The sequence below is a fragment of the Panthera onca genome, chromosome A2, assembly GCF_046562875.1.
Source record: "Panthera onca isolate mPanOnc1 chromosome A2, mPanOnc1 haplotype 2, whole genome shotgun sequence".
Taxonomy (NCBI): domain Eukaryota; kingdom Metazoa; phylum Chordata; class Mammalia; order Carnivora; family Felidae; genus Panthera; species Panthera onca.
The window spans coordinates 42,559,794-42,582,791 of record NC_138340.1 but is presented as its reverse complement, the minus strand read 5'-3'; the positions used below and the strand labels follow the sequence as shown (position 1 = coordinate 42,582,791).

At 38.4% G+C, this 22,998-nt stretch overlaps 1 protein-coding gene across 10 annotated transcripts in view; it reads right to left on the bottom strand.

The window, feature by feature from the left end:
• The window catches only part of CHL1 (cell adhesion molecule L1 like), a 199,854-nt gene that overhangs the window by 131,155 nt on the left and 45,701 nt on the right, over positions 1-22,998 (bottom strand). For 9 of the 10 annotated variants that reach the window (XM_060631573.3, XM_060631571.3, XM_060631579.3 and 6 more), the window contains exon 2: positions 19,840-19,919. The exons of the other annotated variant lie outside the window; for it this stretch is intronic. The gene's annotated coding sequence lies outside the window, so the exon portion shown is untranslated. The remainder of the gene's footprint in view (positions 1-19,839; positions 19,920-22,998) is intronic. 10 annotated transcript variants of the gene reach the window in all.

The following is a 22,998-nucleotide window of genomic DNA, read 5'->3' as shown; positions in this document are numbered from 1 at the left end:
GATGAATTTAGTGTCATTTGAATAGAGTGCATAAAAAGACTCATTCAATTCATTTAACTACTAATTGATTATCCTTATAGTGAGGTCTGAATGACAGAGCCAGAGCAAAGTACCCAAGGGAGGGAAAAAAAAAAAAAAGAAACTAGAATAAAAAATCGTTGGGCAGTTCTGCAAATCTATCCTAAGATAGTGATAGTGTAGCCTATTGATACGATCCAACGTAGATAAGCTGGTGGCTGGAAAGGAACACATAAGAAAAGCTCATTCTTTTCAGGTCAATATTAGCACGCTGTGTTATCACCGTTGGGCATTGCACGTGGATCTATTCAAAAAGTGTACCTTACACAATTGTATGGAGCTAAGAGCAAAGTAAAAAATATGTAGCATCATTAAAATCACTTTCAACATCCACTAAGCCAACACAAATGTAGTGAATGTTCTGTACATTTCAAGAACTGTAAATAATTTAAAGTAAGAAACAGAAGAGCAAATACATGCATAAATGAAAAATGTAATACAATTCTCATCTTTGAGAAAATGGACTCGATGAACCAATTATGTGAATAAATCTTAGATAGATAGAAACACAAATACATAGATACCTGAGTGATTTTGAACAGTGACAAATGCAAGTTGGAAACAAGGGACCTCATATGATGTCCCGGGTAACACATCTGATTATTGGAAGTTGCCAGTTACAAATGAATATTTCCTTTCTCTAACATTCTTTCTTAAAAGAAAACAAAATAACAAACAAGAAAGATGCCACAATGCTACAAAGAAGTAGCTGACAAAATTAAAAACCACCATGGTATAAATGAGAAATTTTCAGTTAACTGTTCAGCAAGTCCATTACACTTTTTTTTTTTATTAACTACTCCAAGAGCCATAACCTCTTAATGCATCAATACCACCCTGGGGATTAGTCTGAATTAGCTCTTTCAGATGGCTAGGAGTTTATTTGATGAATCACCATTAGTCTCAGGGCACCAGAGTGGACAAAAGCAGGTTAATGGAGCAGCTCATTTCAGTTCTGAGGAGCTGAGGTGCCAGGGCTTCTGGATTCTGCTTGGGTGCAACTCATTTAGCAGAGAAATCTACAAAAAAAAAAAAAATCTACTCTCTAAAATTTCTTCCCTTTTCATGGTATTTATATGGTCTTCATGTTTCAGAGCCATTCTGAATTCTACAGGGAAGGCCAATCTTTAAACATCTAAATGAGATTATTAAAATGCTGTCATTACAGTGTGACAACTGCTGGTAGTTGACCAGGTAAGAGAATGAGAAGAAAGCACCTTCAGAGACTCTAGAACCAAGGGGACAAACTGCTCACGGGCATGTTTTGCGCACCTGAGATGGTGACTTTTGTGGAGGCTTTCATTACCTTCCGTTTCTTACACGTTAGGAATGTTAACAACGAAATTAAGGTTTCTGTCCTTTTAAAAAAAAAATGTAGAATGTCTGACAAGACGTCCTGCTTTGGCACATGGCAAGGATCTTCCAGAGCTGACCAGAACTTTCCAGTTTCAGAAGAGGCTGTTTTCTCCAGCACTCCAGTCCCCACCACTCCCAATCATGATTCCTCTCCTGATGCCTCACCCCTTTGCATTTAAATGTGTGATACCAGCCCTAGAACCACTGGAGATCTTGGCTATGAATATACTCCAGCTATTAAAACTCTCAAACTAAAACTCTCAAACTCTTTACTGACTTAAAGAATTTATCAAGAATATATATATAATTGAATTTCTTGTTATTAAAATCTAAAGATGGAATTATAGTCCAGCAATAATTGTTGGATTAGTGATTCACAATTATTATCACTTTATCCACAATTTATTTCTCCTTATAAATACTGATATAGCTCCTCTAGAGCCAACCTTTAACTTTGTGGCTTATATGTTTAAATATTCTATTCATCGTGTTTCAAATTTGACAGATACATTAAAAATCAAAGAGCCATAAAGTTTGTAAGGCCTGAATGTTTCCTCAGTATCATTTAGCTCCAAATCATATATTTTGCAAGTAAGAAATCAATAAATTTGTGACCTTTTGAGGGACGCACAAGTAGTGAATGTGAAATTTCAAGGATGGAATATGATTTTTTTAAACCTCAGTTCAAGGCTTAATTTTAGTAGTAACTGGCCTCTTCTGCATGACGTTTCATGGGGGAAAATAATACCATTTTCTGAATATGACATTCATCCTTCTCTCTGTTTTTCTCCTTCCCTCTATGTCTCTTCTCTCTTTCTTCCTTTTCTTCTTCCCTCCCTACTTCCTTCCCTCTCTTCCTTTTTTCCTTCTTTCTCCTGGTCATTCATCCTTCCTTACTTAAGACCCAATATTTTATGTAGATGCAAAAGTTATATAAACATCATGATAAACTGATAATGTTTCAGTGGACAGCTGCACGGGGTAATTTTATAGGCAATTTTGTTTCATTATGCTTATATTATACAATATTGGACTTGCTTTTTGTACATCAAAGGTGAAAACATGGAGGGTGCCCTTGTCCGGCTAGCTAGGAGGCAGAAATAAGTGACCAAACCATTGTGGGATGTAACAGCTTAGCTCATCATTCAGATGATTCCCATTTACTTCTGAAAAACAAATTAAGTATAATTAATTTAATAAGTAGAAACTGGGGCAGACAGAATGGCTTCTCAAACTATCTCAAGCTCAAAAATCAGGATGACTTCCAATAAAATGGTGGTTGCAGAGTTGCTGATGTCTCATAGAAAAGTCTGAGAAGAATAATTTAATTTAAAAACCATTTTGGCTTTCCTAATCTTATTTGTTTCTTATTGCTCTTCTCCCTTATTTTATTAGTAGTGAAGTTTCTAGGAAAATAAGACTATGTCCTTCCATGGAAAGACTTTAAAAAATGTTTTAACATTTATTTATTTTTGAGAGAGAGAGAGACAGAGTGCAAACAGGGGAGGGGCAGAGAGAGAGGGAGACACAGAAACCAAAGGAGGATCAAGGCTCTGTCAGTGCAGAGCCTGATGTGGGGCTTGAACTCACAAACCCTGAGATCATGACCTGAGCTGAAGTTGGAGTCTTAACCGACTGAGCCACCCAGGGGCCCAATGGAAAGACTTTAAATAGCTCTTGTCTTTCCACCATCCCTATGCATGGAGATCATTTTGAACAAGGTTCACAAACTATACCCCAGCTCTGTCAGTGAGGTAACTTTTTAAAATAATCTACCCGCAGCGTACCTGGGTGGCTCAGTTGGTTAAGCGTCCAACTTCAGCTCAGGTCATGATCTCATGGCTCGTGAGTTCGAGCCCCGCAATGGGCTCTGTGCTTCCGTTTGAAGCCTGGAGCCTGCTTGGGATTCTATGTTTCCCTCTTCTGCTCCTCCCTTGCTCTCTCTCTCTCTCTCTCTCTGTCTCGTGTACACACACTCTCAAAAATAAATAAACATTAAAAACTGACTCTTGAGGGGCGCCTGGGTGGCTCAGTCAGTTAGGCGACTGACTTCGGCTCAGGTCATGATCTCACGGTTCGTGGGTTCGAGCCCCCCATCGGGCTCTGTGCTGACAACTCAGAGCCTGGAGCCTGCCTCCAATTCCACGTCTCCCTCTCTCTGTGCCTCCCCTGCTCGTGCTCAGTCTCTGACTCTCAAAAAATAAATAAATGTTAATAAAAAAAATTTTTTTTTAAACTGACTCTTGATATAGGCTCAGGTCATGATCTCACTATTTGTGGGATCAAGCCCCAGACTGAGCTTTGGGCTGACAGTGCAGGGCCTGCTTAGGATTTTGCTCTCCCTCTCTCTCTGCCCCTCCCACACACACGGGTACTGGAGTGCATGCATTCTCATTCTCTCTCTCTCTCAAAATAAAGAAAGAAACATTAAAAAAATGATCTTCCCAGTTCTTGGTTGGTAACCTACAGTAGTCTGCTAGTACCCGTGTATGCACAGAGCCTTGCTGTCATGCTGGCAACGGAATGGGATTTAGTAAGTGGGACTAAGTGCTCAACCTACAGTGGCATCATGGCCAGAAAACGATTTTACCAAGTTCCTTCTCTCTTTTGAAATAACAGACCTACATTATAGCATATGTTATGGTTTGGGAGGCACCAATTCCCACCTGGTCAGTAATGTGCAAATACCTTAAAATTTGAGATATAAATGAGTGTATACTAATGCTTTGATAGACATGTCCTCTTTTAAAAATAAAGGTAGAAGGCCATTTTTAAACATTTCAAAAATGTGTTCTTCATACTTTGTTTTTGGTGTACTGAACGTTGTGTGCACTTATGCAAAAACGGTCATGCTATTATTTTAGATTACAGATGAATCTGTACAGTCCTGGGCCCCACTGCCAGAAATTCTAATTTAATAGGTACAGAGTGGAGCCCAGCACCTGCATATGTAAATGACATCCTGAATCATTCTTTCACTCATGAATTGTTCATTTAACAATCTCTTCTTGTGACAAATATTATAAGGTGTGCTAAGTAGTATGGATATGATGGTAAAGAAAAAAGTCCCTGCTTTTATAAGTTGTTTTAATCCATAAATAAAAATATATAAAACGGAGGTAGTGGTAAAAGCTATGAAGAGAAATCAAATAGGGTAAAGCAGCAGCAAGCAAAGGTGGGTGAGAGAGCACGAGGGGATATTCGGGCAAGGCCTCCCTGATAACATGCTGCTGATGAAAGTGACTCAAAGACCAAACCTGGAGAAATATTCCCTTTAAACAGGAAAAGGAAAAGGAAAAGGAAAAGGAAAAGGAAAAGGAAAAGGAAAAGGAAAAGGAAAAGGAAAAGGAAAAGGAAAAGGAAAAGGAAAAGGAAAAGGAAAAATCTATGCCTTGTTTTGCAGCCCAAGATATTTCATATCAGATGAAATATCAGGTGCCAGATATTTCTTATGTTTTCAAATTTCCTATTTCTCTTGGTACTTAACCACAGTTTGCTCATATTTCTTTGCAATTCCTATCCCTGCCCCGCTACCTCCCGAACCACACACACAACACAAATCACACGTATTTTTTTTTTTTTTTTTTAGGAAGCTGTTGCCAAAAGTTTAAAATATAGATTTGGCATAACTGTCAGGTGAAAAATAAATACTTAATTAATAAACAACATGATGAATTGTCACAAAGTTGGTAATCCTAGCTAAAAGAAGTATGGTACCTAGCATAAAGGATGTGACTGTCACATTGTATTTTATTCCACTCAAGAAACTGCTGATAAATTGTATCCAGATCTAAGGGCTTTGATTTAAGATTGATCCAGACCAAGCAAGCTTATTCAGGGTTAACCTCCCAAGATGGCAGGAGGGACAGTACTCATGGCAAGAGAAGTTCAAAGAGCTGGTAATGTTTCTGTCTTCCTGGGAAGCAAATGATACATAAAACCTCTCGTCAAACATCTGAAGGTCGTAGGAAAAGGGTTAGATTTTGTTGTCTATGGTCCCACAAGGCAGACATGGGAGAAACAAATGCAAACTATACAAGTGGCAATTATACAAATATGTACTCAAAAGCCACAGGAGGAAGACCCCTTATTAGAGACAAGGAAGTAGAGGTTGGTGACCACAGACTGAGGTGGCAATGCAAATGCCGTCAAGACCCAAATGAAGGACTGAATGAAATGACCACTGAGATCTGCGAAGAAAACCAGTGACGCACAATTCATATTCCATGACTCATAACAGCATGACTGATCTCCCCCATGAAACAATATCCCCTGTCACTTTCACAGTCCTCTCAAATCAGAAGTGACGTTGGTGCTGCCCAGACAGTCAGTCATGGGGGAGGAAGGGATAGTCAGCCACGTGGGAGGAAGGGAATGCTGTGACTGGAGGCAGCTGGCCTTTACCAGGGCCCTACATGTCCTTTCCCAGATTGCTCCCTCCTTTGAAGTTGTCCCCTTCTAGCATCCATCATCATCTCCCAAGTGACCCCCACAGATCTGTCAACACATCCTTGGAGCAGCCTGCTGGTGTCCTTTCAGGCTGGTGTTCCCAGGCAGGTATTCCCCAGGAGTCTATCTTTTTCAAGATGAGATATCATAATTAATGAAATAAACAATTTCAATGTTTCTCAATCCATTCAAATGACCTGTTCATGACTGTTTTCACAAGCATGCATTACTTGCATTTTTAAAAAAAAAAAAATTTTTTTTTAATGTTTATTCATCTTTGAGAGACAAAGAGAGACAGAGCATGAGCGGGGAAGGGGTAAAGAGAGGGAGACACAGAATCCGAAGCAGGCTCCAGGCTCTGAGCTGTCAGCACAGAGCCCGACGCAGGGCTCGAACTTATGAACTGTGAGATCATGACTTGAGCCAAAGTCGGATTCTCAAGCGACTGAGCCACCCAGGTGCCCCTACTTGTGTTTATTTTTAACTGATTTTTCTATTTCAATTAAAATATCTTAACATGTTCTCTCAGTATTATAAATGGAAAATCAGCATCATTCTACCTAAAATAAACACACTGAAACATAACCAATTAAGTTCTAAAGAGACACTGTGACCAGCAGACTCCTGGATTTCAAAGTCTGGACTTGATGAAAAAGAGATGATGGAAAGTGTTAAAAATTGTATAAAATCATGCTAGCACAAAACTAGCCTTTGAGTTAAGCTGAAGTACCAAAAATAAATAAATAAATTAATTAATTAATTAATTTATTTATCATGTTTATTTTCATGTTTGTTTATTTTGAGAGAGAGAAAGCATGCACACAGGAGACGAGCAGAGAGAGAGAGAGAGAGAGAGAGAGAGAGAGAGATTCCCAAGCAGGCTCCATGCTGACTGTGGAGCCCAATACAAGGCTTGGTCTCACAATGGTGAAATCATGACCTGAGCTGAAATCAAGAGTCCATTAGTTAACTTACTGAAACACCCAGATGTCCCTAAAGTACCAAAAGAAACTTTGGGAAAAAATGTGTGCTCTATATTAAGTCTATTATTTAATTATACTTAATCTTGGATTACCCATGTGCACCTCATAGCACATCAGTGGTATCTATCCCATAATGTGAGATACACTAAACTGACCAAAGCTAAAGTCCCCACCTTAGAAGTGACAGGAAACCACAAGCCACTGAAGTTACCCAGGTGGACAAAACTTTAAGGAAAAATAAATTAGAGAATGGGAGACACCCTAGAATATCCACGGAGACATCTTTAATCACCTACATATTAGGCCCCCCAACCCTTAAACTGGAATTTCTAGGCAAGGACAACCACAGTAATAGGCAGAACTCACTTCTTGCATTAGGGGTAATGCAGTTCCCATTCACCCACACTTCAGGGCAGCAATACAAGGTTATCCAGTACAAACAGTTCACTCATTCAGTCATCCAAAAAAACAACTGAGCTACTGCTGTGTACCAAGTGCTGTTCTAGGCACCGGGAATGAATGCAACACTGAAAAAACAGGTAAGGTTCCTGCTCTGTCCTCCAAATTTACACAGGATTGTATGGGGGCAAGATAGCTAGTTAAAAGAAGCCAGGGTTTCTCAACCTCAGTATAATGGATATTTTGGGAAGGATAATTCCTTTTTTGCAGGAGGCTGTCCTGTGCACCGAAACCTGGACTCTAATTGCTAGATAGCAGAAGCAACAGTCCCACTTTCCCCCCACTCCCACGCCAGCTGTGACAACCAAAAATGCTCTCTAGACATTACTAATCATCCCCTGAAGGACAAAATCACCGTTAGTTGAAAACCACTGCTCTGAGGCCTTCTTCCCTACATCCAAAATAAGAATGCCACATTACACAACTCCAGGGGGCACCACTCATTTGTACTCTACAAGAAGGTATCCCTCTGAGTTGTGCAACAACTGCACCTGACTCAAAAGGAGTAGCTCTGCTTTACTATGCTATGGGTGAGATAGATGTTCTGTGATATACACAGATTTATAAGTTCAATAAAAAACTAGGATGGGGAATACATATCAAAGTTCTATATTTTCAAAGGTTTTTTTTTTTCTAAGCTTATTTATTTATTTTCGAGAGAGAGAGTGCATGCAAACAGGGGAGGAGAAGAGAGAGAGGGAGAGAGAGAATCCCAAGAGGCTCCATGCTGTCGGCATAGAGCCCGAAGCAGGGCTTGAACTCATGAACCATGAGATCATGACCTGAGCTGAAATCAAGAGCCGGACGCTTAACCAACCGAGCCACCCAGGCACCCCAGTTCTACTATATTTTTAAACTGCATTCATGAATACTGCTTCTTTTGTGTTTTCTTCTCTCCATCATGCACACACAGACACAAATGGCTGGAACCCTCTTACTTTGTTTAAGGTATCTTTGGTTCTAAGCAGAAGCCTAAAGAAAGCAAAGGCACAAAAGCATTACTGATGAATGCTGTTGTACAGTTCTAGATAATTCACTATTCTTTTGGAAACGAGAATGTGAATCCCAAGAATTTTGCAAGCCGTGAGTGTGTCAGTAGACAAGGAAGAAATATCCTTGATCCATAGACCCCTTCTGCTTTTTGACAGTCTAACAGACTCATGCTTCTCAACGCTGGTTGTCCAAAAGAATCACGGGTATAAGTTGAAAAGAGCAACCGCCGCCACCACCAAAATAGCTATCTGGGCTCTATGTACAGTTTTGGATTATCATCCCAGAGAACCTGAGATCTAGAGCATTCCACAGGTAATTGCTATGGGCAGTCAAAGCTGAGAACTATAGCTCTAAGTTGTCGACAAACACTGGGAAAAAACAAGGCAAGAAAATAAGGCCTGCAGTATATGTAGGACCCATTTATCTCTGCATTTCCCAAATCTCAGATACTGAGTTCCTTCTGCCAAGCATTGATACTTGCCCCGAATAAATGAAAACCCTATACATTTAGACTTATTCCAGACAGTCTACCAACACAGTTTAGTGTGTATGTGTGTGTGCACATACACAAACACACACACCACCAATCACCAAACACAAAGACGGTATGGTGCCCATCTGTGCTTCTCTGTGACCTAGAAGTTACTGAATTCCCAGGGTCATCTGAATGACCCCACATTGGAAATCAATGTGATATGAACCATGATCACTTAAAATGTCTGGAAAAAAGTTTTTATAATCACATGAAACTCTAGGAAATCTTCCCTGTTGCCTTTGAATCATAACAACTGGAACTCTAGCCTTTTCAGGGGATAAAGAAAGAAATGTTTAAACTACACACAAGTAACTAAGTCAAAACGGATAGCTCAAAATAGCCTTTCTTTCCCCCAAGAAAACAACTGCTTTTTGAGACTATAATTATAGTAGGAAGCCAGTGAGGAGGTTAAGAATGAGAGGGTCTAGGAATAACATTCTGAAAGAAAAATTAAATCCTACTAAAATTTCACTGGGCAGAAATGGGCTCCAAAGGAAGACCCAGTGTAGCTGGAGATAGCTGTGGGCAAATCTTGGTGCATGAGCAGAAAGAAGGGCAGAAACAAGTGAAAATACAAGTCGAACTTCTCTGCGTGGTTTACACATCCCTGCATGGTCTGGTGCCCGCCACCTTCTCACAAATCTCCTTGCAGCTACCTGTGTTCCAGCTACAACTGTCATCTTTAAGATCCTAGACAATGTCTGGCTCTTCCTCCACTCAAACTTCAGCTAAACTTCTCCCAGCTCTGACAGCTCTCAGCCCACTTCTCCTTCTCAGAGAGGCCTCCTCACTAGCTGGGGCAGGGATCTTCACAAGTCATCATAGAAGGTTGGTTTCCCTGAGAAGCAGACTCTGGTCTGTTAATGGGGCAATGGAGATCAAAGCATGGGGAATGGCTAGGAAGGAAGATGAATTAGACAAAGGCAGAAGTGGAGCTGTAATTCAGTATAAGGAGAGGCCTCAGGCTACCTTATAGGGAGTTCTGGAGTGGGCATGATTCTTAGAGCTGTCCTGAGTTGGGCCTTTTCCCTCCATGTCAGGCCTTAGATGTGGGCTGCCCTAGAAAGAAAACATGACCTTTTAGCTGAGGCAACCCTAATGCGTTGGGAGGGGACACATGAGGGCTGATTGCTGGCAGCACTCCAAGCAGGATGGAGACCAACTGGATCTCAAAGATTGAGTGGGGAAGGGCATTACAAAATCCACCACTGTGACTTTACCTCATGGTCTCTCCATCTTTTCATGTGTAAAATGGGGATGATACTAACAATCTCAAAAGGTATACAATATCTAATATGATAACTGCCTCAATGTAAAGTTCTCAAAAAATGTTAAGTTTGCATCTTTACCTAGTCTATTCAGGAAAGGATATGGATGCAATTTTGATCAGGGAGGAAACTACTCCCTACTAGGGAAAAAACACTGGGAACCTACTAGGTGTTAGGGATTTTATAATATCTGAGAAGTGTCGCAAGTTCTTGTCCAAATAGAGCTTACACTTTAGTCATGGGAAGAGAGAAAATAGTATGTAAATGAATAAGTAATAGGACACTGTTGGGAGTAATAAAAGTTAACCAAAGGATGAAGAAATGTGTTTCTTAAAATACTATATTATCAGATTCCATTAGTGGTTCACAAAAATCCAAAACAAACTAACTTAATTAAGTGGAATTTATTGGCCCAGAAACAAAAACTATAGAAAAGACAGAAAGAGAACTAACCCAGGGACCTCACCAGATTCAGGAATCCAAACACCATCGAGGCTGTCTTGCTTTACCATTATTTTTGTCTTACTTGTTTGCAACATCATTTGTTAAGACCAGCCTGTCATTCCAGCTTGAGTTCAATAAATCCCTAGTGAAAAACTTTTCATGACCAAACTTGCCTTACCTGTTCCACCTCTAAAACTATGGTGCTATGGGAACACTGACTGCTTCATGATTTGATATGTATATACCCTTAAGGCCAGGGCAATAAAAGTAATGTTAGTAATAACTGTAGAGCTTTTACCACGTGTAACATACAATACAGTTGAATAATTTTATCTATTGAAAAACTAAGTACTATCTCCTCTTTACTGATGAGAAAACTAAGGTTCAAGGAGATTAACTTGCAAGAGCACACATTAATAATAAGTACTGAAGGTCAAATTCAAGCCCACTTAAATCAGATCTCCAAACCACACACTCATAACTACTAGATAATTAGGCCATACTAATGGTGGTTATTATTATATAGTTATATCATAATAAGTATAATTATTTCATTACCTTAATTAATCCATGCTAATCAGTCTTCCATCCAATATGAAGGCATGATAATTGGACACTCACAAATGAAAAGCATAGCCATACAGAGGCTGACTAAATGGGAAATATTGTAAGAAAAAATAGCAAGGGAAATCAATGTGAAATACTATTTAACGCTACAATCATTGAGGCCAATCGGATAATGAATAACCAATTTAACCAGATCTAATTCATGTTGGGGTTTGCATGCTTCCATTCATTTGAGTGGGGTCTATAGTACATTTGAAAATTAGTGAGGCACTGTGAAATGTGTACTAATCCAAAAATTGGGAAATAGATTTAAGATGTAATTCTTATTTGGGGCATCTGGGTGGCTCAATTGGTTAGGTGTCCAACTTCAACTCAAGTCATGATCTCATGGTTCGTGGGTTTGAGCCTCGCATCGGGCTCTGTGCTGACAGCTCGGAGCCTAGAGCCTGCTTCTGATTCTGTCTCCGTCTCTCTCTGCCACTCCCCCGCTCATGCTCTGTCTCTCTCTCAAAAATAAGTAAACATAAAAAAAAATTTTTTAATAAAAAAATATGTAATTCTCATTCAATAAATATGCAGTTAACCTTGAGTGAGCCAACACCTCAATTTTCTAACCTGTAATGTAGGGACAGTAGCACTGGGAGCTACCTATGTAATGGATTTAACATGCATCCCCCAAAGGTAAAGATACAAATAAACATGAAAGCATTTAGACTTTCTATCATGCAAAACATGCCAGTGAGGTTTTAAAATATCAAATAGAAAAAATATGTATCTGTAATCTTTCTTATATTTGTGACTCTATAAAAAAGAGTAAATGTCTAGCAAACCACAATCAAAAGTAAATTTTGTAAAGTTGCAACAAAACTTAAGTGAAGCATAAAGCAGATGCCCCAACCAAACAAAATATTTACACATTTGAATAATTAACAAAGTATAAAAGAAATCACTTTCCCTTTTCTAAATTTAGAAATGTTATAAAATTATATTTTGACCAAAATAATCTTAAAAGTATTCCTATGTATTTAATAAAAAAAAAAAGAAAGGAAGAAAATATTTTCTAGTGGTCTTCTAGGTGTGGTGGCTGAAAACTTTGGCTTGAAGCCTCATTTTTTATCATTTGATTTTACAGTCCTTGGATTTCAATTTCCAACTCAGCTTGATATTTTTAGTTGGAAAACTAAATTCATTTTAAATAGGACTGTAAAAATGTGACAATTACAAAGGGAATGATTTGAGAAACCAGCCATAATGGGAAATTAAATGTCCCACCGAAACACTTTAAAGGCCTTTTAGCAGAAGAAATGTGCGCTATAACGTTTAATCTAAGATAACAGAAACTTCTAAAATGTGTATTACAGAAATGTAAGTAAAGTTGCTAAAAGGTAGAATTGTGTTTCTCTTCAAAGTCTACTTTCCCTAACCAGCCAGGGTATAGGCTTCCCATAACTGTACTGAAATTTCCAGCTTTAGATTAGTATGGGAAATCATTGGTAGTTAGACCAGGAAGTAATCTTGAAACCATCTAATCTAACACCCCCCATTTAATGGAAGTGTGAAGTTAAAACTCAAAGTAACGAAATGATATCCCTAAAATCATAGTGCAAATCTGGGCTAGTCCCTGGGTAAGGATGTTAATGATGATGGTGATGAGGGTTGATGATAATAGTGGTAATGATGGTGATGATGATGATGATGGTGATGGTAGCTAACATTTATTAAAATAATTTTGAGATAAGGATTATGATCAGCAGCTGAGGTTCAGAGAGGTTGACTAATTTGTCCAAAATACTCAACTGAGAAGTTTCCAAATAAGGCCTGGAGCTCAGATTCTTTTGGCATTAAAATCCATTCTTTTCAGCAGTAACATTTAAGCACTGCTCTCGACCCTGTTGCTGGACTGATTCGCCACCACCACTGCCCTCCCCCACCCTAACATAAGTGAAAGCATGTTAATAAACTTCTCTAATGAAATGGATCCTCCTTACTTTCCGTCTTATCCAGTTTACTTCCCATCTCTGATCAGGTACCAATTCTTTCAGAGAAGCCTTCTCTGATCATAGATCAAATCTACCTTTGACTCTCCTTTCTAGCATTTATCAGAGCAGCAATTTTACATGTGTTTGCATGATAATGTGATTAACATGTGTCCACCCAAATGAACTGTAAGTGTCATGAGGGTAAAACTGTGTTTTACTTTGCTGCTGTATCCTCAGCTCAGTGGCTCTCAACAGTTAAACAAAAGTAATTGTTGGGGCACCTGGGGGGCTCAGTCAGGTGAGCTTCCGACTTGGGCTCAGGTCATGATCTCCTGGTTTGTAAATTTGAGCTCCACATCTGGCTCTCTGCTGTCAGCACAGAGCCCACTTTGGATCCTCTGTTCCCTTCTCTCTCTCTCTCTGTCTCTCTCTCTCTGCCCCACCCTGGTTCTCTCCCTTTCTCAAATGAATAACTTAAAAAAAAGTAATCATTGAATGAATGAATGTTTAATTCCTACAAATGCATGAAGCATCCTATATTAGACAACTGGGAAGTCATTTTTTAAATTAACTTATTTATTCTTGACAGAGAGAGAGAGAGAGAGCGAGCGGGGGAGGGGGGCAGAGAGAGAGGAAGAGATACAGTCCCAAGCTGCCTCTGCACTCTTCATCATGAAGCCTGATGCAAGGCTCCACACACGGAGTTCCGTCTCACCAACTGTGAGATCACAGCCTGAGCTGAAACCAAGACTTGGACGTTTAGCTGACTGAGCCACCCACACACCCCGACAACTGGGAAATTACTGATAAGATTTATTTCACTTTCACTGTCAGTTTACAGATGGCACAAGTTTATAATGGTACAAAATACCATAAAGTACGGATCTCAAGAGAATAAAATGTATAGGGATATTGTACACAGTTAAGGAACTGGCTACACTCACAATATGTACTGAGACATCAAAAATCATGGAAGAATCCATTAACTGCTTAAAGAGATGTTAACAACTCTCATGTTAACATGGACTAAAGTCTGTGACCCAAATTAAATTCAACAGACAATAGTTTCTAAAATATAAAATTATTTACCTGCTGTTTGCAGTTGTGAAGAGAATGTTAATACAGACACGAAAGGGCTACAAAAAAAAAAAAAAAAAAAAAAAAAAAAAAAAAAAACTACAGCGAAAAAGTACTGCCTGGTGTCATTTTGCAGATAAGTTATTTTAGCCAACAGTGCCATCCACTCACCACTTCAAAAGTAGAACATAAATATACTATTTAAAAAAACAACCCCGCAAGAGTCATTTTCATTTTTCAAATCATGCAAGCTATACTCAAGAAAGGGAGATTATTTTGCATAGTAGGCTTTGATGTATTTCTTCATTTCCTTTCCTTCTCTTGCTTTCTCTTGTTTTTTTTGCAAAGAGTGTTGTATATGTAAAGGCACTAATATCTGATCTTTGTGCATGAGGCTTCCTTCCACTGTAAGATCATTTGACAGGCTAAATTAGCTTTTGATCAGAGGCTTTGATTTACTTCTTAATTCCCTGCTTCATCACTAGTCTCTGAAACGTGTCTGCCCCTCTGCCCTCCCCAGTTCAGTTGGTGATGGCAGTGATGTATTTCATTGGTTTGTTTCTTCTCTGGGGCCTCAAATATTTGCACACATGTGCAGTTCAATAAAAAATCCTCTTTAGGGGAGATGCCTACGATTTGTGTCAATGTTATAGAGGATATTTTTCCCCAACATGAATTGCCTTGGGGCAAAAACAGCATTTTGTGGAGAAAACACAATTTTCGCTCCTCAGCGGATTTCACTGTAGGTCATTTGTTTGGCTGTGCTACGTAATTTCATGGACATCTTATTTGTGCACTATGTCATGTTGCTACTTGAAAAATCCTTTCAAATAACAATGTAAGGTCCAAGGTGTCCATTTGTTAAAAAGATCACATAAGTTTTCTTGGGTTTCAGCGTCTCTTTGCCTTGAATATTTTAATGGTCATTTTACGTCAGCCTTCCCTCTGCAATGACATAGGAACTGTTTTCCTACTGACAAAGGACTCTGCCTTCTGAAATTGCCAAAATAGAAAAAATAAATTAAAGAAATTAGAAAATGGCTGTAAGACTGAACCCAACCCTATTAAAATCTTAAAAATCAACAGACTGGCAGTTACAACAAAAATCTGCAAAGCAATCACAGACCTGGGCTTAAAAATAGAATTTTTCACACAATGCTCATTCTACAATCATTTAAATGATTTTGAGATGCCATTTCCCTAGTGACTTAAAATCTCCCCATAGCACTTAAACAGCGTATCAATATATCCTAGCTTCCCTTTGGAGCCCTCACTGAGTTTTCATGCCCTGGAGATCACATTTATTTGTGTACATGATTTGAGTGAAAACAAATCCAATAAGACTCCAGTTGAAACAAACGTATTTTTGGCACCTCAATACTGATATTATGTATGCAAATTGGAGGTGGTCCAAAGAACAGCCAAGAGAATGATGAAAGGAATGGAGTGCTTGGCTAAGAAAGAAATGCAAGGCTTCTGAGTGTCCCAGAGTGGGTAAACAACAATAAAGGAACATAACAGCCTATAAATATTTAAAAGGTGTAAACATCAAATATGGATAGGAATGATTAATTCTGGGACAAGGGCATGGAGGTAGTCTTGACGTGCTTATAACCTAGAAAAGAAAAAGGATACTGTTCAGTATCATCACTCTGAAATATGAAACATTAATTATTCACACAAAATATTTAGCAGCCGATGGAATCTTACCACTTTTGATTATCTCATTTCAAAAGATGCTAAAAACTAACAGTTATTCTCAAGAAGAGAATTTTTTCTGAGGAGGTTGATTTTACTTATCTTCCACTTAGGCTTTCTTGAGAGAAATTTCCATTTTGCAAGACACTCAACAATACCTCATGCTTTTACTTCCTAAAGGTCCTGAAATGAGTTAGCCATATACCGATGATAAAACCAGGTCTCAACCAGCTAACAAGGGATATCAGAGAGAGGACAGTTTAGGGAACATTAAAATTCATCAGAAACCAAGTCTGAGACTAGAAACTCCTAACAAGACTGCCTAGATTACAGAACCTAGAAAAGCAATCCTGGAATTTACCACAGAAGGTGTTCAGGTATCATTTCTCAAGATAACGTTTTCCTCCCTTCATTCTTCCTTTCTTTCTCTCTCCGTTTTTATAGAGCATCCGGTATGTTCTCGGTTCCATGCTCAGTATTAATAACATGAATATATATTTGAACAGCACAGTGTCCTCAAAGATGTATTCATAAGACAAATGTGTGAACAATTAATTGCAGTTGAGTTGAGGGCACGTAAACACAGTTTGAACAAGACACAGGGAGGATCAGCCAAGTAACTTGCATTTGTGCAAGGTAAGAGGGTTCTCCAGAGAAACACAACCAACAGTATATACAGAAAGAAAGATATAAAGAGATTTGTTATAGGAGTTGGTTCACATGATATTATGGAAGCTGAGAAATCTCATGATCTGCTGTCTACACACAGGAGAACGAGCAAAGCCAGCGGTGCAATTCAGTGTGATTCCAAAGGCCCAAGAACCAAGAGCCCTGATGACCACGGGCAGAAGATGGGGATTCCAGCTCAAACAGAGAACAAATTCACACTTGCTCTGCATTTTTGTTCTATTCATTCAATGGTCCTCAATGAATTGGATGATGCCCACTCAAACTGGTGAGGTAGATCTTCTTCAGTCAGTCTACCAATTCAAATGCTAATGTCTTCAGGAAACAGACTCACAGACACACCCAGAAATCATGTTTAACTAGCTATCTGGGCATCCCATAGCCCCTGTCAGGTTCTGTCAGGACACAGAAAATGCACCATCACATGCAGTGTATACAGCACACTGCACTGAGATCATTTCTAAAAGGAAAGGTTGTTGTATCTTATTCTCTCCAGAATATAGGAGCCAAGCCCTGACATAACGAAACATAGGAGTGGTCTCTGCCAGTGGATCTGGAGGTCATTGGAAAATAATACCTTTATGAAAATGTCACAGGCCAGCAAGGGGAGGCAGCTAGAATCTTCTCTCACATAATAGCACTTTGCTAAGACCTAAATGAAAACAGTACTCTCTCTTACATCCTAGAATATGCAGCCTAGTCTTTGATAGAATAGAACCCACCCAAGCCCATAAATCAGTAGAAGGAAGAGAGCAAAGAGTGCGTAGAGATAAGCACCATCAACCAGCCTCAGCAGGTGACCCAAGGTGACACACCATATTTAACAAAGCACATATTTTTTCGTGACCTTCTGCTACAAAAATATGGTCTCTGTCATTCAACTATTTAAGCCTTCTGTTAGGATATATGGATAATATCATCTTTTGATTAGTTATACATAGATAATGAGTGAAATGTATAAGTGAATGCATTAATCTGTTATGCCCATACTCAAGTTCATAAAATTTCTAACACTTAAATTGTAGCTTGTGCTGTGAACAAAAGGTTAGATAAATTAGGGTATTAAAAAACAGCAAAATTAGTATTCACATATTATAATCTAACCAGACTGTTGGGGATTATTTCACTCCTTTTTTTTTTTTTTTCAGGAGGCTCTTTTGGCTTTTGGGCAAGGGTGCTCCAAATGAAAAATTTTCAAAAGAAATTTAATGCTTACGGGCACCTGGGTGGTGCAGTTAATTAAGCCTCCGGCTTCAGCTCAGCTCATGATCTCTCTGCTGTCAGCAAGGAGCCTGCTTTGGATCCTCTGTCTCCCTCTCTCTCTGCCCCTCCATTGCCTCCCTCCCCACCATTCTCTTTCTCTCCCTCAGAAATAAATAAACATTAAAATTTTTTTAAAAAGAAATTTAACGCTTAAATGTGGAGGGGTGGGTGGAGGATGTCCAAGGACTTTAATTCCATAAACACTTCCTGGAAGATACATAGATGAATTTTTAAAGCACCACGATGTAAACTGATGGCAAGGGAACTGGTTTTGTAAAATTGAATAATTTGATCAGTCATCAAGAAAAACACAAGAAAATGAACGTAACTTAAAAGAAATAAAGGGAAGAGTGCAAAGCTAGGAGTGAAGAGTTGTTTTGCAGGTTGCCATCCATTTTCACCATGTCAAAAGACACAGTTGTTAACACATCATCATGAGACCACTACAATTAAGGTTTCTCACAGTAGTGTGATAACAACTTTTTCCAACTGTAATACCTTGGACATTGTATTTCATCCTTTAATTTCAGAAAAGATTTACCGAAGTTTCTTATAAACTAGAAATTCACTTAGGATGAGACTATACAGTGTTTTGACACAATAAGTGTACTTCATTGCCAACCATCATCAAAGGATTTGACTAATTAGACTTCAGGAGGAGTTTTCTCTAAGAATATGAGTGTATATAGCAAATGCTTTTTAATCTTGTAGGAGGCCTGGAGATTAGATGGAACTAGAAACTCTATGCAGTGTAACCCTCTCAGATTAAGCTCCAAAGGAAGGATCTAGACATAGTGGAGGAACAGAACCACTCAAGTGAATGAGACAAAGAGGCCAAATTTATTCAAAGAACATACACACACACACACGCACACGTACACGCACATGCACACATGCACATGCACACACACACATGCACACACACGCAATTCCCTCCTAGACTTATTCTTGGAGTAGTCCCTTATTCATTTAGAAAGCCTCTCCTGGTTACCAAGCAGTAAGTATGTTCACAATGACTCAAAGTCACGGTGCTTCATCTGTTACCACACTGTCATTATTTTACAGTTACTAAGATCCCAGTTTACAACCAGCATATAGAAAGACCACATGCCCCAGATAATATCTTAATCCTTCAGGAGCACATATTATATTATTGGTAATGAAATGTGCTCTTGAGAAAGTAAGAATAATATTATTCTTTCATTTGTATCATCATGGGGAAAAAATACCATTTTTTTCCCTTAAATCACTTTGTCTTTAAAAACTCAATGATAGTAATTGTTGGCATTTACTGAACAGTATTATGGGCTAACCACAGAGCTAATAAGTGTTATCAAAATAATCCAATTTAACCTGTACCTACAGGCAATCACAGCTATTACTCAAATTCTACGAATCAGGAATTAGAGGTTTAAAAGAGGTAACTAACTTTCCCATAACCACATCGTTGTGTGCCTGGCCCTTGAAAGGGGATTTTTCTCACTCTTCCAAACTTTTTGAAATTAACTACAATTCGGTCTGGTACTATACAAAGAATGTGAAAAAACTCCAAAGGAGGATTCAGGTCAGATTTCACATTGATCCAAATCCAAGGGACAGTTACTGAAGCTGAAAGCCCTCCAGACCATGAAGGGGTAAGTTCTGTTTGACCGACGAAAATACAGGTTTTCTCACTAAAACTTCAAGCCCCTTAAACAGCTGATCTTCTCAGATCCCAAAGGTGCAATTCATTTTCTATAAAAAGATGACGTTTAGGTAAATACCAGGATGCAACTTTCAAATATGCCAAGAGGTCAGCTAAGGGAAAAATAACTTTTAGTTAAGGGTTTCGCCCTTTCAAAAATAAGCCAGCATTTTAATAAAATTTAAAACAACCACCACCACCCCCCTCACAGGTACCATACCTGGTCCATGTCCTCCAGCTATACTCTTCTACTATGCATTGCATTAATTAAATGCACTCAAAAATGCATAAAGCAACTAATTAAGTAAAATATTCTTACCAGTAAGCTTAGTTCCCCTTAGTTCCACTACAATATGTCTGCAGTATTAAGACAGGGTCATTGTTTGCAGTTTACGGCACCTAGAGATAGATTTGAAAGTTATAATTATGGAGATCATTTTCAGCTAAAAATCATTTACATTTATGTTTACCTTTTCCCTGTTACAAAATACTGGTTTAATTTTTCTTTCTCTCCACCCCTCAGAAAAATTCCCAAATGCCTAAACAATAACAATGCTCTGTTGCTATAAAAAGACATCTTGCAGATTGCTGTCTATGAATAAATGAAGCAGAGAGGGCAGACACACAGAAAACAGTCATGTAATTACACTTCTCATTGAAAAAATTATTGACATGTCTTCTCTCACAAATTCAAGTATTTTGCAACAGACCACAATTTGTAGGAATTTCTACTTGGCAGTCCTCCATGAACTGTTTTTCACAATAGCCCCTTGCTTTTGTCTGAGGCTGTGACCAGTATGTCAACATAAAGCAGTAGAGACTAAAGCGAGGAGAGCTCTCTGAGGAAACGCTCTCCAGGGTTGGAACTCTATGAATTACACAGTTAACATAAGCTTTTAATTCAAGAGACCAGCTTTCACCCAGGTGTGATAACTTCAAGGCTCCCATCTTTTTAAAAATCAACATAAATAAAAAAAAAGTATTTCAACCAATATACACAATCACTTCACTGTTAATTGCTGGATGATTTGACAATTGGTCCCCAATCCCTAAAAGATTGCTTATAAGCCTTTTTATCATGTCCCATGAGTATACCTTGAAAAGCTAAGATTTTCTGTTGAGCATAAGGACAGTCAAAAAAGTCAAAGAACTGGTTTTGCATGCCAGTTGTCAGAGCTTAATGAGCATCATTCAGAAGAGCTAAATTCCATGTAGTAATTCTAACTCATTCTGATAGAAATTACTAAAGATAGTTCTAAAACTACAGTATTTTGGGCCCTAGGAAAAAGAAGAATGGTTAAAATATATAAGCAATTCACTTGCTTTCTTTGCATTATTTGACAGTATCTTTGGCCTTCTTCCAAAAGCTGTTGCCAAAAAGTTATAAACAGATTGCAAGGCCTCTACAGAGAACTTCACACCAATACAATGAAAAACAACTTCCACTCTGGCAAGTGTAAAAATAGTCCCTACTGCTATCCAATTGACCAAGTGACACACTGCAGACTGTGCCCTGTATACTCTTGTTTAGTGACCTCATTTCGATCCCTTTAGGCCTACTCCTGGCACCATTATTATCTGCATTATTATAACACACAGAATTGTTTATGGAAAACTAACAGCGCATAAACAACATTTAATATGGCTCCTAACCAGTGGGTCCTTGGTATGTAACGTTAGAGTATTACTGTGTTTACTAAGTTCTACCAAGCTACTGGAAGTTTGACCTAAGTAGAGGAGCAGAGGGAGCCATCCTCATTTTCCTGTGTCCAGAATCTTCTATGCGTCACGACAGTCATTCAATAGGGAAAAGAAGAAATGAAATGTTTGCACACATTGATACCAAATGGGATCTGCTGATTGTCCTGCCCCACTTACTGAGGCTGAACTTAAATGATGGGACATAGGATGTCCTCTATATTTATCCCAGTGATAAAAAAAAATCACAAATTGGGTATATTCTACAGCCAGAGAGCTGTAGTTCCAATATTACGTCTCTCTGAGACATCACTCCAAAACCCATCCATATCACGCACGTACTATAGGTGGCTCTTCCCAATGGCTCTCACCTTCTTAACACTGTCAGTGACACCCATGACAACAGGGATCAGTGCCTGCACTGAATTATCCACACCCTCGCTTAGTATTTTCAAGACTATTGTTAGGCATTAGGCATGAGGCTGTAGCTACTGATCAAACTTATTTGTATGCTCACAGCGACAGCACATGCCTGCTGAGCTCTCATCTGCTTCGTTCAACTCTGCTTGAGAAAGCATTCCCATTAATCATGGATATAAGTTCTCTGCAAGTAATCCAGTCAACGTGTGTGTGTGTGTGTGTGTGTGTGTGTGTGCGGCAGTGGTGTATATAAGGAATTATCTCTTATTATTAGGTCTCCTTTCATTATTTCATATTGTAGGTATAAGAGCTCTAAAATAGGGTACACCGACAATCCTTTAGAATGCAACAATTATGTATATATATATATATATATATATACATATATATATATATATATATACACACACATACATATACACACACATATATATACATATATAACATAAATAAAAATACATATTATATAACATATATTTGAAATAAAAATACATATTAAAACATTTATATTGATATTACAATATCTATATATACATACATAAGTATACATGTTATTTTAAAATCATCTTATTTCTTGTTTTTTAATGTTTATTTATTTATTTAGAGAAAAAGAGACAGAGAGTGTGTGGACAGGGGTGAGGCAGAGAGAGAGAGAATCCCAAGGAGGCTCTGCACTAACAGTGGGGCACAGACCATGAGATCTGAGCCAAAATTGAGAGTCAGATGTTTAACACACTGAGCAACCCAGGTGCCCCTATCTCATTCTTTTTAATTCCTGTTTTCTTAGAGTAACATTTGGCACACTATGTATCTGTATAATTGGGATATACATATACTGGAGGTATAGGCTCAAACATTTTTAAGGATAAGGGTATACACACAGACACAACAATACAACAGTCTAAGAAAGTGTCTTTCTCATTCTACTTTGATCATATTTACAAGATATATTATCCTTGGACTTTATTTAACCTACAAGCCTTTACCCTTCCTTCCACCATCATTGATACAGATACCAATATCTTATTTTTTTTATTCTTAGAGGATAGTTGTTTGTTTCTTTTTCCAATGTCCCTACGCTTCCTCTACTTAAGATATTTGAATAAATATACCTACCAAATGCAAAGGGAGGATTAATAGAAATAGTGACAGAAAAATCTAAAGAATTTTAAAGTATATTAAAACAAAATGGGCCTTTGACCCTTATGTTTCCTTTTTACTGGGGGAAGAAAGAAGCATGAATGAAAAAAACATACACAGTTTAGGTACATCAAATTAAACTGTACTCACGTGAGGAAACAAAACACAGAAAGGGAGAGACAGCACCCTAGAGGAGAAATAGAACTTGCTCAAAAGCAAG